We start from the raw sequence: 19230 nt of genomic DNA, 5'->3' as shown, positions 1-19230 counted from the left end.
CCTCCTCCTCTTCCCCTCCTCATCATCTTCATCTTCCTCCTCCTCCTCTTCATCTTCCTCCTCCTCCTCTTCATTTTCTCCTCTTCATCTTCCTCCTCCTCTTCCCCCTCCCTCATCATCTTCATCTTCCTCCTCCTCCTCTTCATCCTTCCTCCTCCTCCTCTTCATTTTTCCTCCTCTTTATCTTCCTCTCCTCCTCCTTCCCCTCCTCATCATCTTCATCTTCCTCCCTCCTCCTCTTCATTTTCCTCTTCATCTTCCTCCTCCTCTTCCCCTCCTCATCATCTTCATCTTCCTCCTCCTCCTCATCTTCATCTTCCTCCTCCTCCTTCATCTTCCTCCTCCTCATCTTCATCTTCCTCCTCCTCCTCTTCCCCCTCCTCCTCATCTTCATCTTCCTCCTCCTCCTCTTCATCTTCCTCCTCCTCATCTTCATCTTCCTCCTCCTCTCTTCATCCTCCTCCTCCTCTTCATCTTCCTCCTCCCTCCTCATCATCTTCCTCCTCCTCTTTATCTTCCTCCTCATCATCTTCCTCCTCATCATCTTCCTCCTCCTCATCATCTTCCTCCTCTCATCATCTTCCTCCTCATCATCTTCTTCCCTCCTCTCATCTTCCTCCTCCTCATCATCTTCTTCCTCCTCATCATCTTCCTCCTCATCATCTTCTTCCTCCTCATCATCTTCCTCCTCCTCTCCCTCCTCCTCCTCCCTCGTTCCCCTCTTCTTCTAGTCGCCCTCTTCCTCCTCCTCTTCCTCCTCCTCCTGAAACACTTTACCACACACACACATAATATAAGAAGATTGACGGACGTTCAGAACAAAAGCCTCCGTGAATATTAGAGCATCTGTTGCCATAGTGTCTCCCGGTGTCTGTGTCTCTGTCTTTGTCTGTCTCTCAGTGTCTGTCTCCCAGGTGTCTGTGTCTGTCTCTCAGTGTCTGTCTCTCAGTGTCTGTCTCCCAGTGTCTGTCTCTCAGTGTCTGTCTCTCAGTGTCTGTCTCCCAGTGTCTGTCTCCAGTGTCTGTGTCTGTCTGTGTCTGTCTGTGTCCGTATCCCAGTGTCTGTCTCTGTGCCTTGTGTCTAAGTGTTTCTCTCTCTCTCTCTCTCTCTCGTGTGTTTATGTATCTCTTATGTTTCTCAGTGTTTCTCGGTGTCTCTCAGTCGCGTGTCTTTAACCTAACCTAATTCAACGCTAATGTGCCATAACCTAACCTAACCATACATACATACATACATACATATATACATACATAGTATCTCTGTATGTACTACTTTTAATAACCTTAAATAATTATCTGGTGGCTGATGTAACTCTTGAAATTATATATATTTTTATTTATTTTTCTTTTATAAGTCTTCTATATATTTGTTTATATTGTCTTCATATTGTGTTTAGATTTCGTTTATTGTGTTTATATTGTTTTATAATTTGTTTATTTTGTTTATATTGTGATTATATTTTGTTTATATTTTGTTTATATTGTTTATAATTTGTTTTATATTTTGTTTTATAATTTGTTTATAATTTGTTTATTTTGTTTATGTGTTTATAATTTGTTTATTTTGTTTATATTGTGTTTATAATTTGTTTATTTTGTTTTATATTTTGTTTTATATTGTGTTTTATTGTTTTATATTATGATTACTACTGTATATTTTTGTTCTTCTTGCAGACAAAACCATGAGGTGTGTCAGGTATCTTTCTCCGTAGTCAGGTAACACACACACACACACACACACACACACACACACACACACACACACACACACACACACACACACACACACACACACACACACACACATAAATTATTCTGAAATATTGTTCCGTGTATTTCTTCTGTATATAAACATTGTGACGTTAGTGTCCATAAACCTTGGTGAAGATAATGTGCTTTACCGCGTTATACCTGTGTGCTGTTTATATAACCTGAATACTGTGATCAAGTTTATATAGTTTATACCACGGGATTAACAAAACAGGTGATGTATTGAAGCTATATATTGAGGATGTGTTTATATAGTTTTTACGTGTGTGGGGGGTGTGCAGTGTGTGTGTTGGGTGGGTGGGGTGTGCGTGTTTGTGTGGGGGAGGTTGCTTTGTGGGGAGGTGTTGCGTGTGTGTGGGGGTTTTGCGTGTGTGTTTGTAGGGGTAGTGTTGCGTGTGTTTGTAGGGAAGTGTTGCGTGTGTGTGTGTTTGTAGGGGGTGTTGCGTGTGTGTGTGTGTGGTGTGTGTGTGTGTGGGGGTTGCTGTGTGAACTTTGTGTTAATTTTTATAATGTATCGTTTGGTAATAAAAATATATTGGATGTTGGTGGTATTGTTATATAGTGGCGAGTGTGGTGATGGTGATGATGATGGTGGCGTTGGTGATGATGATGGTAGTGGTGTTAGTGGTAATGTTGGTATTGATGTGGGTTATGGTGGTGGTGATGATGATGGTAATGGTGATTATGGTGGTGATGGTGTTAATGAAAGATAATGGCGATGATGCTTCATGAAACCATAGTTATGAACGATGGTGACGCTTACACCATGTTGATAGTGAACACCATTAACAGTTATGACTAGGTGATGGTGACTGATATAGTAACAAGTATTGATAGTGATGGTTAACTCATAGTGAATGATAGTGAACATATAGACTTAAGCTAGTGAAGAGAATGACATATACGACAAGCACGTAAACCAGGTCTGTGTAGGTTTGTTTAGGTCAGTGTAGGTCTGTCTAGGTTAGTGTAGGTTAGTGTAGGTTTGTTTAGGTCAGTGGCGTCTGTGTAGGTTAGTGTATGTCAGTGTATGTCAGTGTGGGTTTGTTTAGGTCAGTGTTGGGTCTGTGTAGGTTAGTGTATGGCAGTGTATGTCAGTGTAGGTTTGTTTAGGTCATTGTAGGTCTTTGTAGGGCAGTGTAGGTTAGTGTATGGCAGTGTATGTCAGTGTAGGTTAGTGTATGGCAGTGTATGTCAGTGTAGGTTAGTGTAGGTTTGTTTAGGTCATTGTAGGTCTGTGTAGGGCAGTGTAGGTTAGTGTGGCAGTGTATGTCAGTGTGGGTCTGTGTAGGTCAGTTTTAGGTCGTGTAATATTGATGTCAGTATTTATTTCAGTCAGTTTATTCGTCTTACTACATCAACACACAGTTACCACAGGGTGGGGGGACACACCTGTTGGCAGCTAATCTCATTAACCAACCCTCAGGTGTATGGGATAGTCATCAGGTCACGCGCCACCATCCACCTGTGGGGTTAACCTGGACAGCTTCAGGTGGAGGAGGCGTTGATTAGGTGGTGGTTGTTGTGAGAGAGAACAGGACAGGTGAGGAGGGTTGGCGTGAGAGGAAGGAGTGGTGTCGGGTGGGGGAGTTGGCTATGATGTGACGACTGAATTATGTCTGAGAGGCGACAGCTCTTGCAGGAGGAGGGTGAAAAAGAGAGGAGAATGAAAGACAGGAGAGATAAAGAGGGTGAAGGAAGACAGAGTGGGGGTTTTGTACATTGCGGGAGAGAGAGAGTTCCAGCACTTGCATAAAGGAGAAGGAACAAGCTTTTACAGTAGAGGAAAGAGTGAGAGGAACCGGTTGAGACAGAATTGGAATGATATTGGTTCACGGTTAGGGAGTCGAGGCTTCCTGCAGGGCTGACGAGAGAGATCTGGGGTGTCTTGTGAGAGGTTCGTGGTGGAGGATGAGGCCCTACAGTATACTGGAAATACAAATGATTGACTTTAATGACTATACTTTCTTGAAGTGTCTGTTTATATTGTTTGTATACCTTCACTGTCTTTGTATATACATTGTTTATATACCTGCACTGTGTATGTATAATGTACTGTATACCTGCATTGTCTCTATACATAAGTAAATCGATGTATTCTTTTATGACAACTCTACTGTTTGAATATTTATACGCATCAATAGTGTGGCGCCAGAGGGGAAGAGTCGTGCAGCAGCCTGGGGGAAAATAAGTTCTAAAGTTTTGTATTCATCTGGGGGTAGACATGAGGCGATGACTTAGTGATGGTGGAGCCGGTGTTGTGTGTTTGTGATGCTCTGTGGGGATAATGCAGAGGCTGGTGGATAGGGGAGGAAAGTTTATACCATGTTCTTCTTCATATTTCCCTCTCCCTTTCCCACCTCTCTCTCCCTACTCTCCCTTCCTTCTCCTTCCTCTTACCCCTCCCCTACTCCTCCTCCTCCTCCAAGTACCATACAAAGCCCGTACCCCGGTTACAGTTCAAGTAGGTACTCAGCGGTTATTCTGTGTGCTTTCATAGATTTTGGCTGGGTGTCCGGGTGATATCTCTGGCGCTTTTTGGTGAGTAAGGAAGGTGAAATTGGGCACGATATTGACCTTGTGTTTTGATATATTTGTATACTCATATTTTGTTCATGGTATGTTATAGGGGGGTTGTATATTGTTCATGGGATGGGGATGGGTGGTAGCGGTGTATATTGACTTTACATGTACTATTTATTTGGTTATCTAGTCAACCATTGAGAAAACGGAATGATGATTGGGTTTTCAGACCTAATGCCAAAATATCTTACTACACAGTGATGTTGGGCTAGACTGTTGGTACTTATAATTTACTTTTTGTTGTTTAGCAGTATGGCCACAGGGAGGGTAGGGGACGGGGGTCTGGGGGTCAACCTTTGTGTCGTGTCCATCACATCACTCATCCTCACTTGCCCTAAGACCTCCTCCTACAGGTCAGCCGTTACCAGATATCCCTCCTCCTAGTGACAGGCCTGGCGACATTATAGGGACCTGCCACGCTGCCATAAACAGATGAATTGTACCAGGAACTTTCCCCCACACTCATCATTCTGTCACTTTATGTAACTTGCTGACAAAACCTATGACCCTTCAGTCTTTTATATAATGCATGAGTCATAAAGGCAAACATGATTATATGCGTCCCAGATGGGCGCTGTAAACGTTCTGCGCTTCACCGCACAGGATGTAAGGGGGTGCCCAATAAACCAGCTCCTCGGGCAATCTAAAAAATCTAAAATTGTGTTGAAAAATTAATAGACAGGAAAACTGGATTAGAAGGTAAAACTGTGGGTGAGATTATCTTAACTGTGATGCCTCAATATTTCTAGGTTATGGTAATGTTAATGTGAGGCTTTGTGTGGCTACTTATCCTTTACGCTGGTGAATATGACCGAATGATTTAGTAAAGATAGAAGACATTGTTGGTCAGTAATTCCACTTTATAGCAACATCTAAAGAAACGTTTTAAAGGAACATGATATCCGGGTTACAATCAACCACGACTGTCAACCCAGCAAGTGGTGGGTGATAAGTGAAAGGTCATTATTACTGAAGCACTAGGTTATGTTCCGAGCTGAGACACTGGTGGTGGGTGTGTACTGTACTGGTCGGTCACGGCAGCCGTTTGTCTGTCCTAACTTATATAACAACGCAAACAAAATCTAACCTAATGTTCATCTAACTAAACCAAAACCTTGATCTAATTGATCTAAACTACTAACCTAAGATCTAAATGGCAACCTAACCACCCACTTTGAATCATTAGGGTGTTTAATCTTCAGGTGAAATAAGCTGGGGTATAATCTTCAGGTGAAATAAGCTGGGGTATAATCTTCAGGTGAAATAAGCTGGGGTATAATCTTCAGGTGAAATAAGCTGGGGTATAATCTTCAGGTGAAATAAGCTGGGGTATAATCTTCAGGTGATCCGTATTATTTATCGGTGGTAATTATTTAATGAGTAAAAAATGACCTGTGTTGTTGTCCTTGTTTTGTTGTTGTTTTTAATTTTGTTGTGTTAATTTTGTTGTTAATTTTATTTTTGTTTTATTGGTGTTGAGTCTTTACCTTTATTGTTACTTTTATTGTTGTTTGTTTTCGTTGTTGTTGTTGTTGTCGTCGTTGTTGTTTGCTGTCGTTGTTGTTGTTGTTGTTGTACTCTTATAACATAAAAATTCCTAGATGAAAAACTCCCAGGCTCAAATAAAGTCCTTGGTGAAAAATATTTGAAAAAAAAAAAACACCTTCCCTCGTCCAAAAATTCAGCGGATTTTTCAATTTTTTCGGAATATTAATATGGAAGCAACCTCTCCCTCCCCCACTCCCTCCGAGACATACATGTGAACAACAACAACATCCCACGATATATATATATACATGAGAAATATTGTACAGTACACATAAGTAAGTATTGTACAGTACACATAAGTAAGTATTGTATAGTACACATAAGTAAGTATTGTACAGTACACATAAGTAAGTATTGTACAGTACACATAAGTAAGTATTGTACAGTACACATAAGTAAGTATTGTACAGTACACATAAGTAAATATTGTACAGTACACATAAGTAAGTATTGTACAGTACACATAAGTAAGTATTGTACAGTACACATAAGTAAGTATTGTACAGTACACATAAGTAAGTATTGTACAGTACACATAAGTAAGTATTGTACAGTACACATAAGTGAATATTGTACAGTACACATAAGTATTGTACAGTACACATAAGTAAGTATTGTACAGTACACATAAGTAAATATTGTACAGTACACATAAGTAAGTATTGTACAGTACACATAAGTAAGTATTGTACAGTACACATAAGTGAATATTGTACAATATACAAGTAAGTATTGTACAGTACACAAGTAAGTATTGTACAGTACACATAAGTGAATATTGTACAGTACATATAAGTATTGTACAGTACACATAAGTAAGTATTGTACAGTACACATAAGTAAATATTGTACAGTACACATAAGTAAGTATTGTACAGTACACATAAGTAAGTATTGTACAATATACAAGTAAGTATTGTACAGTACACAAGTAAGTATTGTACAGTACACAAGTAAGTATTGTACAGTACACACAAGTAAGTATTGTACAGTACACATAAGTAAGTATTGTACAGTACACACAAGTAAGTATTGTACAGTACACAAGTAAGTATTGTACAGTACACAAGTAAGTATTGTACAGTACACAAGTAAGTATTGTACAGTACACAAGGAAGTATTGTACAGTACACAAGTAAGTATTGTACAGTACATAACTAATTATTACTGTACACTATGTGGTGGTGGTTGTACTCACCAACACAGGTAACGGTGACGCTTTACTGTCACCTCCGCCCCGAGGCTGGCAGAGGTACACCCGTCACCCTGTAATAACATGGATGTCTCGTAACAACTCTGTAACAATATTGTCTTTGTAACAACATTTCCTACATAGATTGATAGGTACTGTACATACATAGAAATTAGATATATTAACTCACATGTTCAGTATACATAAAGAAATATGTATACATTTAGTACAGTTTTACATATACTGTATAAATACATATACATAGAGGACTACATATACTGTACATATAAAAATAAATATACTGTAGAAATAGGCAAATACTGTGTAGAAAATTGTAGGGATTGAGTTTCCATCTTTGTGGATTGGCACCCAGCTCTGAGATATCCGTGGCACCCGTAGCTCCCAGTGACCGGCACCGCGGCACTCAGGGTGAATTAATAAAGACTCACCCACAATTTTGACGTTTGGGTGAGAGACCAGACCAGCCATTGCCTTTAAAGCTGTGTTGTCGTGTTGTTGTGGTGGTAACCGGTTCATCAGTGATTTGTCTCGTCTTGGTAATTGTCTGCTGCTGTACATTGCTGTTAACTGTACAGGGAGTTGTTAATGATGCGGTTCAACTGCTGTACATTGCTGTAAACTGTACAGGGAGTTGTTAGTGATGCGGTTCAACTGCTGTATATTGCTGTTAACTGTACAGGAAGTTGTTAATGATTCTGTTCAACTACTGTACATTGCTGTTAACTGCACAGGAACCCTAGGCTGTGCAGCATCTGTGTACACCTTGAACACGTCCTCGTCAACCAGGTGATACCCACGAGAGGAATTTTGTTGCAACAGGTAAACTCAGGTAATTAACACTCACCTACAGGTCTGGCATACTCCCTCTCACCTGTCCGGCCATGCAGAGATCATACATATACAGACGATACATAGAGATACGATTATAGGGACGATACATACAGGGATACACAGTGACGGTACATATAAAGATAAAATACATAGTGACGATACATACAAATATACATAGTGACATTACATACAGAGATGATACACACTCGAGAATATAACGTCTTAAGACATGTCATATCACCCAACCCTTCTCTATACCAGTGCCTTAAAGATGTTGGTGCTTTAGTCAATCACCTACAATGACGATGACACTATAGAGGCACTCGGATATTAGTTGAGGAGATTCAGAGTAGCGAGGTGGTGGTGGGTTGATACATATACATATACACACACACACACGCACATACATTCGCCAACACACACAACTACGAGCACACACACACACACACACACACACACACACACACAAATCCACCACCACACAAAAGCAATCCCACAAAACCACCAACCCACTACCACCTAAACCCACTACCACACAAACCCCACCACCACACCAAACCCACCCCACACAAACCCCACCACCACACAAACCCCACCACCACACAAACCCCACCACCACACATACCCACCAACTCAGGACCCATTTTAGTGAGGTAGTAACAACAGCCGTGAGCGTGTGTTGCAGCAGACAATGGCCATATTACAGTCGGTGTTACAGCTGTAGTGAAGTTTCCCTGTACCGGCTCCCTCGCTTATACCGCCGGTGGCAAGACTGAGTTACACGGCTGAGGATGACTTGATTGAGGGATTATTGTACTTCAAGTGTAAGGTCCAGGGATTGTTAGTATTTCAAATGTGAGGCCCTGGGATTGAGGGATTGTTATTATTTCAAGTGTGAGGCCCTGGGATTTATAATGGTGTATTGTGATCTGGGGAGACATCAACCACACCTATTGCCACTACTACCACACTCACCACCAAACTCACTACCACACTCAGTAGTCACCACCACACTCACCGCACCACCCTCACTGCACCACCACTACCACCCTCACCACCATACCTCTACACTCACTGCCGTCCCCACACACCACTACCACACCACACTCACCAAACCATTACTACGCTTACCATACCACCACACCACACTCACAACACTACAATCACACCACACTCAGCCAAACACACTCTAGTCATGCTACCTTACGAGAGCAAATTACCTTCCGTTATTAATACGTTGAGAAATAAGCATCGTTTTTTTCTTCTCACCTGAGGTACACTAACGCGCCATGGTTTCGATGCACACTCTCCCCTACTCCTGACTCGATGGAAGTCGTTGCCTTGGCTTCAAACCGAACGCCCCCCCCCCCCCCCCCCCCCCCATCGTTCAGTGGTGCAATGTGGTAGCTCGAAGCTTCGCTGGATTGTACGAATAGCAGTTCTTGGTGTAATATTTGAGAGAATATATGCACGATACAGGTTTTTTAGTGACTTCACGACACTTTATTTACCATCACGATACAAGAGGGGACCGTTCGGTTTGCAGCCCTGACTACGACTTCCCTTGAGTCAGGAGTAGCACCTCACGTTAATTACCTGTATTGAGGGTTTCTTTGATAACCGTACAGTCAGGTAATTACAGGTGTGTGGATGGTCCAGGTAAGAGTCAGTTCTTGGATCTCTTGAAGACGATGTGACGGAAGATGTGTTGGTTCGGGGAGGACTGATCAGGCCCGTCCTTTAGGGGGGGGGGGCATACAGGGCCGACCGCCCGGGGCCCAGAGACCTCGGACACATTACCTGTTGACTGGTTAATCCGACCTGACGGCTTACGCCACCATCGTAACCGTGACCTTACCATCCATAGCGACAGTCCCATGGGGGTAGGTGGGGGTGGGTTCCTCTGACCGCATAATCTGACTCCATATATATATTTTCTGGGGTCCCGCACCCTCCTAGGGACGGCCCTGGGACAGTATTATTATTATTATTATTATTATTATTATTATTATTATTATTATTATTATTATTATTATTATTATTATTATTATTATTATTGGTAGTAGTAGTTGGGACAGGAAGAGGAGATTTTGTGGGGTAAAATGGACGCCTGTGGGCGTGTAATATAAATGTTTTCGTACATGTATGTGGTGTAATGGTCAGCATGCTCGCGTCGCAAGCGAGCAGACCCGGGTTCGATCCCCGGGCAGGGTGAAACTATGGGCAAGTTTCTTTACGCCATTTGCCTCTGTCTACCCAGCAGTAATTGGGAACCTGGATGTTAATCGACATGCGGATCGTGTTCCTGGGTAATGGTTAGCCAGTGCAGTTGGCGAGTTGTCCGGTCTTCTGGGACTATTCCTTGATACTGGGTCATGCAGCTCGTTAACTCAGGGTGTGGTTGTGTAGGCGACAGCTTCTACACCTTAAACAAATTCACCCCTAGGTGGCCCTTGGGCCGGCCATCCTGGAACACGAGGGGCAACCATTATGTTATATGTGTATATAATTATAACTGACTGTCTTTACCCCACTACACGCATATGTATACACTACTGTACTTATCTCCAGTTAAAGAACGTCTGTATGTCTGTTGGAATGATGACACAGGTTTTCTGGTGTTAAAGAAAACTTTGCCCTGAGACAGTCTGCAGGGGTGACTTCAATAACTTACAGTAACACCGTCTCTAGGTCCATGTATACCCTGTCATGGTAACGGTTCGTGGGCAGAGTTTTTATTCGCCCGGATGTTGTTTGATTATTAATAATTTTGTCACATATCCAGCCACTCATCTGCTTAACGTTCCTTACTCTCCACCCACTCATCCTCCTCTACTTCCTTCCCCTGTCTCCTCCCTCCCTCTCCTCCCTCACCCACTCGTTTCCCTACTTCTCCCTCTCCCTCTCCTTCCTTTCCCCCTTCTCTCTACCCCTTCTACCTCCCTTCTCACTCTCCCTCCTCCTTACCCCTTCTACCTCCCTTCTCACTCTCCCTCCTCCTTACCCCTTCTACCTCCCTTCTCACTCTCCCTCCTCCTTACCCCTTCTACCTCCCTTCTCACTCCCCCCTTCATCTCTCCCACTCCTTCCTTTCTCCCATCTTCCTTCCCCTCCCTCCTCCCTCACTTCCCTCTCATCCCTCCTTCCCCTCCTCCCTCCCTCCTCCTCCCTCACTTTCCTCTCATCTCCCTACTTCCCCACCCTTATCCCCTATCCTCCATCCCACCCCTTTCTCCTCTCCCCCACCCTCTCCCTCTCCCCCCTCTCCCCCCCCACCCCTCTCCCCTCTCCCCACCCCTCTCCCTCTCCCCCACCCCTCTTCCCTCTCCCCCCACCCCTCTTCCCTCTCCCCCACCCCTCCTTCCTCTCCCCCACCCTCTTCCCTCTCCACCACTCTTCCCCTCTCCCCACCCCTCTTCCCTCTCCCCACCCCTCTTCCCTCTCCCCACCCTCTTCCCTCTCCCCCCACCCCTCTTCCCTCTCCCCACCCCTCTTCCCTCTCCCCCACCACTCTTCCCTCTCCCCCACCCTCTTCCCTCTCCCCCACCCTCTTCCCTCTCCCCCCCCTCTTCCCTCTCCCCCACCCCTCTTCCTCTCCCCCCTCTCCTCCCCCACTCTTCCCTCTCCCTCTTCCCCTCCCCCACCCCTTCCCTCTCCCCACCCTCTTCCCTCTCCCCCCCCTCTCCCCCCCTCTTCCCCTCCTCTTCCCCTCTCCCCACCCCTCTTCCCTCTCCCCACCACCCCTCTTCCCTCTCCCCACCCCTCTCCCTCTCCCCACCACCCTCTTCCCTCTCCCCACCCCTCCCCTCCCCACCCCTCTTCCCTCTCCCCCACCCTTCCCCTCCCCCACCCCTCCCCCCTCTCCCTCTCCCCCACCCCTCTTCCCTCTCCCCACCCCTCTTCCCTCTCCCCCACCCTCTTCCCTCCCCCCACCCCTCTTCCCTCTCCCCACCCTCTTCCCTCTCCCCACCCTCTTCCCCTCCCTCTTCCCCTCCCCCCCTCTCCCCTCCCCACCCCTCTTCCCTCTCCCCCACCACTCTTCCCCTCCCACCCCTCTCCCCACACCCGACCAGTTTCCACACCCACCAAAGTTTTGGTGTGGCCGGCCATAATCAGATCAAGATACCAGGCTAAAAAATACAGCTGATTTTTTATTGGTCGTGTACCAATAAACTGCTGAACCTGAGGTAAACAAAGTGTGTGTGTGTCAGAGAGAGAGAGAGAGAGAGAGAGAGAGAGAGAGAGAGAGAGGTACTCCCAGACTTAGAGAGTGTGTCTCTCGAGAATGTGTCCCTCAAGTAGGACCGCTCCCTCTGTACCTCACCCTCGACGACCTTGCTGGTATACCTTTCATGCTCAAAGTGAGGGGAGGAGAGGTAGAGAAGTGGATGAAGACAGGAAGAACAAGCAGTAAATAAATAGATAAAGGAGGAGAAAAGGAGAAGGGGTCAAGAGAAAGAATGATAAATCGATGGATAACGAATAAAGAAAACTTTTATTTAGTAGAAGAACCAAGACGAAGAGAAAGGAGATAGAGAGATAAAAGATTGAATAGAAGGACACACAAGGCGAATACGTAAGTGAGAATGAGGTGATGAGAGGTAAGAGGGATGAATAGGAAGAATGATAAAGAATTGAATGAGAGTGATTAGAAGGGTGAGGTTTACGACTTGTATACATGAAGTGATGATCTTTTACATTGGTCTGTAGTGCTCGTGTGTGTGTGTGTGTGTGTGTGTGGAGGGTCAAAGACATTATGAGTTGATGAGGGGGTGACGTGGAAGTGGTGCGGTACAAAATATTGGGCGATGAGAGGCAGAGGGTGAGAGTGGAGGAATCATACGCCTGGCAACATCACACAAGACCAGAAGGGATATACATCATACGCCTGGCAACGTCACACAAGACCAGAAGGGATATACATCATACGCCTGGCAACATCACACAAGACCAGAAGGAATATACATCATATGCCTGGCAACATCACACAAGACCAGAAGGGATATACATCATACGCCTGGCAACATCACACAAGACCAGAAGGGTGACATCATACGCCTGGCAACATCACACAAGACCAGAAGGGATATACATCATACGCCTGGCAACATCACACAAGACCAGAAGGGGTGACATCATACGCCTGGCAACATCACACAAGACCAGAAGGGGTGACATCATACGCCTGGCAACATCACACAAGACCAGAGGAAAAAATAAACCGGGAAATCAATCGGGAAAGACGAGCTGGCAACACACTCTTAAGATCTGCTGGTAACGAGACGAGACGCCGACATTTACTCGTAATAACACACGCGCCAGCACGAGCTGTCTTGACGATGGAGACTAAACCTCAGTGAGGGAGTAATGAGGGAGGAAGGCCTGGGTCGTGCTGTGGTGGAGCTGAACATGGGGTAGGAAGTAGGTAGGTAGGTGCGTATTCCTCATTATCGTGGTGGGGGGACGGACAAGAACCGCTCTTTTAGGGTACTCATGGCACCGATTCTCTGGGTCGGTAGGACCGGTTCCTCAGAGTAACCACGAGTAACTCGGCCTTCTGGTTAGGAATTATTTTAGTTCAGAATTTATATTAATTATTACTAATTCATTATTTACAATGAGAAAAATACAATGTATTTCATATTGACACAGTAAAGTAAGGTTACCCTAATAATGTACATTGCAATTATTCTAAAAACTAAACAGAATTTTGATTAATTAAGAATTTATAATGACAGCAGACTGCCTCCGGCCCGCCGCCGCAAGGCACCTGATGATGCCATATTTTTATCACTGGTCGATGTTACCGTCACATGTCAGTTGTTGTACAGACTAGTGATTTAAATCCTACTCTCGCTTCAGAGGATCCGATTCCAAATTTCGGTAATCGGTTCCGAGGTAGCTCACCAGAAGCATTGAAACCTGTTCCGGAACCGATTCTTGCCCACACCTAGTAGGTGGGTCTTACTTAATAACCTGATGGTGGGGGGGGTTAGCTCACTGTAAAGCACACTCCTGATGACCTGTGTGTTCAAGGGAGAGAGACCCACATACCTACCTACCTAGTAATTAAATAAGTTTTACTTGAGGACACAGGTTCAGGAATTATCATGAACTGGATATACAGTCTCTCTCTCTCTCTCTCTCTCTCTCTCTCTCTCTCTCTCTCTCTCTCTCTCTCTCTCTCTCCATGTGAGGGAGAAAGGCCCAAAATATGCAAAATCGCAGGTGGGATGAATCTATTGTATTCTGGTGGGCGACTGGGGCGTACGTGTGTGTGTGTGTGTGTGTGTGTGTTTTGTCAAAGGATGCAGACCCTATATTAATCACGTAAATTGTATTGAACCAGGTAACACACAGTACAGGTGACCACCCACACCCAGGACAGGACGACACACACACACACACACACACACACACACACACACACACACACACACACACACACACACACACACACACACACACACACACACACACACACACACACACACACACACACACACACACACACACACACACACACTCACACCTCACTCCTTGACCACCGCTTGGTACAATATTCTTATCCAGGGTGTTTATGATGTGGTAGACAGTGTAATAGTGACGGCAGGTAATGGCGTGAGGAATAACAGTAGCGCTGAGTGTGTCGTCCATTACAGTGCTCGACACCCTGTAGAACACCTCAGCACTGGTACATAGGGGTAATAGTAAAGCTTCTTTATAGTACATAGGGCAGAGTCTTATTAATAGCCCTCTGCGTGAAACTTGGTGTAAGCCTTATTGACACCCTATACTGTTGGTGTAAGCCTTATTGACACCCCTATACTGTTGGTGTAAGCCTTATTGACACTATACTGTTGGTGTAAGCCTTGTTGACACCCCTATACTGTTGTAGCCTTATTGACACCTTTTAGTTGGTAAGCCTTTATTGACACCCCTATACTGTTGGTGTGATCCTATTGACACCTCTATATTGGTGTCCCCTATACTGTTGGTGTAAGCCTTATTGGCACCCTATATACTGTTTAACATGGTATTGGCACCCCTATACTGTTGGTGTCGTGTGTGTACCCCTATACTGTTGATTATATAAGCCTTGTGAAACACTTACTGTTAATTGTAAGTATATGCTTACCCTATACTGGTGTAAGCCTTGTGTACCCCTATACTGTTGGTGCAAGCCTTGTGTACCCTATACTATTTAACATATTATATTAACACCCCTATATATTTAGTGTAAGCCTTGTGTACCCCTATACTGTTAGTTGTAAATGTGTGTACCCCTATACTGTTAGTTATGAAGCTGTGTGTGCCCTATACTGTTGGTATAAGCCCCAATGACACCCCTATACTGTTGGTGTAAATGTGTGTGTGCCCCTATACCATTGAGGTATATATGTTGTACCCTATACTGTTGGTATATTATATTGACACCCTATATGGTTATAAGCCTTGTTGACACCCTATACTGTGGATATGTAAGCTGGTGACACCCCTGTTGGGTGTAAATAACCAATGACACCCCTATACTGTTGGTGTAAGTATATTATTTATATACTGTTGGTGTAAATATTGTTGTGACACCCCTATGCTGTTAATTGTAAGCCTTGACAACACCCCTATACTGTTGGTGCATAAGCCTTAATGACACACCCCTATACTGTTGTAGGTATAAGCCTTAATGGCCTATACTGTTAGTGTAAGCCTTAATGACACCCCTATACTGTTGGCTTGTTGTACCCCTATACTGTTGGTGTAGTATATTATTACTTCTGTTGGTATAAGCCTTGTGTACCCTATACTGTTAATTGTATTATGTGTACCCCCTATATAATTATATTGTAGTAACCGCCCCCCTATGCTGTTGGTGTAAGCCTTGTGTACCTATACTGTTGGTGTAAGCCTTATTGACACCCCCTATACTGTTAGTTATAATGTGTGTACCCTATACTGTTGGTGTAAATATGTAGCCACCCTATACTGTTGGTGTAAGTAGTGACACCCTATACTGTTGGTTATGTGTGTGTACCCTATGCTGTTGAGTGTAAATGTGTGTACCCTATACTGTTGGTGTAATATGTGTACCCTATACTGTGTGTAAATATTGTGTACCCTATACTGTTGAGTGTGTATATTGTACTATATACTGTTGGTATGTACTTATTGACACTATACTGTTAGTGTATTATGTGTACCCTATACTGTTGGTGTAAAGCCTTATTGACACCCCTATGCTGTTGGTGTAAGCCCTTATTGACACCTATCTCTCTTTGTTAGTTAGCCATTATGTCAACACCCCTATATACTGTTAGTGTAATGTAGTATTGACACCCTATATACTGTTATAAAACACCCTATGCTGTTAGTGTAAACCTTAATGCAACACCCCCTATACTGTTGGTGCCATGTGTGTACCCCTATACTGTTAGTTATAAATGTATTGACACCCCTATACTGTTGGTGTAAGCCTTAGACCAGCACCCCTATGTGTTAATTGCCAAGCCTTGTTGAGCACCCCCTATACTGTTAATTATGTGTGTATTGACACCCCTATACTTTCTTGGTATAAGCCTTATTGACACCCTATACTGTTAATTGTAAACCTTAGCAACACCCCTATCTGTGTAATTGTAAATGTGAGGCAACTTGCCCCTATACATTAGTGTAAATATGTGTACCCCTATACTGGTGTAAGCTTGTCAAGCCTCCCCTACTGTTGGTGCGTACCAATGACACCCCTATACTGTTGGTGTAAGCCTTGTTGACACCCTATACTGTTAGTTATAGCTATTATTTACCCCCTATGCTGTTGTTAGTGTATTGTGTGACACCCTATGCTACTGTTAATTATGTGTGTCAACCCCACCCCTATACTGTTAGTGTAAGCCATGTGACACCCTATACTAGTGTAAGCCTTGTTGTGCCCTATACTATTCATTATAAGCCTTAACAGCCACCCTATATATTGTTATAAAGCCTTAGCCAACACCCCCTATACTGTTGAGTGTAAGCCTGTGACACCCTATACTGTTGGTGTAAACCTTGTGACACCCCTATACATTGGTGTAAAGCCTTATTGACACCCCTATACTGTTGGTGTGTATGTGCCCTATGCTGTTGGTATGTATGTGTACCCCTATACTATTCGGTGTAAACCTTATTGACACCCCTATACTGTTGGTGTAAATATTGACACCCCCTATACTTGTTGGTGTAATGTATTGACACCCCTATGCTGTTGGTGTAAGTGGCAATCAGAAAGCGCCTGTCTGCTGTTAGTGTAAGTATGTGGCCGCCCCTATGCTGTTGGTGTGAAGCCTTGTGACACCCCTGTCTGTTGGTGTAGTATTGACCTTATGCTGTTGGTGTGGTGTGAGCACCCCTATGCTGTGGTGTGTGTGTATTGACACCCTATACTGTTGGTGTGAAATGTGTGTGCCTATATGTTAGTTGTAAAATATGTGACACCCCTATGCTGTTGGTGTATTGTGTGTCCCTTCTCTGTTAGTTGTAAGTATGATGACACCTCTATACTACTGTTGGTGTAAATATGTGTGCCCCTATATACTGTTGAATTATAAGCCTTATTGTACCCCTATACTGTGAGGTATATTGTATTGACACTTATACTGTTGGTATAGCCTGTATTGACACCCTATGCCTGTTGGTGTGTGCCAGCCAGCACCCTATACTGTTAGTCATAAGCAGTGGCCCTATACTGTTGGTGTAAGCCTTGTGACACCCCTATACTGTGGTGTAAGCCTTATTGACACCCCTATACTGTTAGTGTAAGCCTTATTAACCTCCTATACTGTTGGTGCCATGTGTGTACCCCTATACTGTTAGTGCCTTGTGTACCCTATACTGTTAGTGTGTATGACACCCCTATACTGTTAGTGTAAGCCTTATTGACACCCCTATGCTGTTGGTGTAAGCCTTGTTGACCACCCCCTATGCTGTTAGTTATAAGCCTTAGTATTGACACCTCTATGCTGTTGGTGTAAGCCTTATTGTACCCCTATACTGTTGGTATAAGCCTTATTGACACCCCTATACTGTTGGTATGTGTAGTGACACCCCTATACTGTTGGTGTGAAGCCTTATTGACACCCCTATACTATTGAATGTAAGCCTTAGCCAGCACCCCTATGCTATTGGTGTAAGTATGTGACACCCCTATACTGTTAGTGTAAGCCTTATTGACACCCCCCTATGCTGTTGGTGTGACCTTATTATCTATTGGTGTAATGTGTTGACACCCTATACTGTTGGTGTAAGCCTTGACACCCCTATATATATACTGTTAATTGTAAGTATGTGTGGCACCCCTATACTGTTAGTAAGCCTTGTGTGACACCCCTATATACTGTTGAGATTTATGTGTATTGACACCCCTATACTGTTGATTGTAGCCTTGTGACACCCCTATACTGGCCAGGTGTAAGCCCTTGTGACACCCCTATGCTGTGGTGTAAGCCTTAATGACACCCTATACTGTTGGTGTAAGCCTTGTGTACCCCTATACTGACGTTATATTGTGTGACACCCTATTACTGTTGGTGTAAATATGTGTGAACTATACTGTTGGTGCCAAATATGTAACACCCTATACTGTTGGTATAAATATGTGTACCCCTACTGTTGGTATGGCCTTGTACCCTATACTGTTAGCAGTGTAAGCCTTGGCACCCCTATACTGTTGGTGTAAGCCTTATTGACACTCCTATGCTGTTAATTGTGGTAGCAATGACACCCCTATACTGTTGGTCATAAGCCTTATTGACACCCCTAATACTGTTGGTGTGGCCTTGTGACACCTATACTGTGTGGTGTAAGCTGTGTCACCCTACTGTTGGTGTCATGGCCTTATTGTGCCCCCTGTTGGTGTAAACCTTGTGACACCCCTATGCTGTTAATTGTGAGCCTTATTGACACCTATGCTGTTGGTGTAAGCTGTGTGCACCCTATGCTGTTGGTGTAAACTGTGACACCTATGCTGTTAATTTATAGTATTATTGTACCCCTATATACTGTTGGTATAAGCCTTATTATTTCCCCTATGCTGTTGAACAAGCCTTTGTGACACTATCTGTACTGTTGGTGTAAGCATGTGACACCCCTATGCATTGGTGTAAGCCCTTATTGACACCCCCTATACTGTTGGGTGTAAGCCCCATGTGACACCCCTACTGTTGGTGTGTGTATTGACACCCCTATGCAACTTGGTGTGTGTATTGACACCCTATGCTGTTGAATTGTCAAGCCTTATTGACACCCCTATAC

General features: G+C 44.0%; 1 protein-coding gene across 1 annotated transcript in view; it reads right to left on the bottom strand.

Moving 5' to 3' along the window:
* LOC121857258 overlaps positions 1–19230 on the bottom strand; it is a 111267-nt gene that overhangs the window by 64466 nt on the left and 27571 nt on the right. The window contains exon 3 of the mRNA XM_042353249.1: positions 7099–7166. The gene's annotated coding sequence lies outside the window, so the exon portion shown is untranslated. The remainder of the gene's footprint in view (positions 1–7098; positions 7167–19230) is intronic.

This window comes from Homarus americanus, unplaced genomic scaffold (assembly GCF_018991925.1).
Source record: "Homarus americanus isolate GMGI-L3 unplaced genomic scaffold, GMGI_Hamer_2.0 scaffold20465, whole genome shotgun sequence".
In the NCBI taxonomy this organism is placed as follows: domain Eukaryota; kingdom Metazoa; phylum Arthropoda; class Malacostraca; order Decapoda; family Nephropidae; genus Homarus; species Homarus americanus.
The sequence above is the reverse complement of the archived record's forward strand: the minus strand, read 5'-3'. Positions and strand labels throughout refer to the sequence as shown.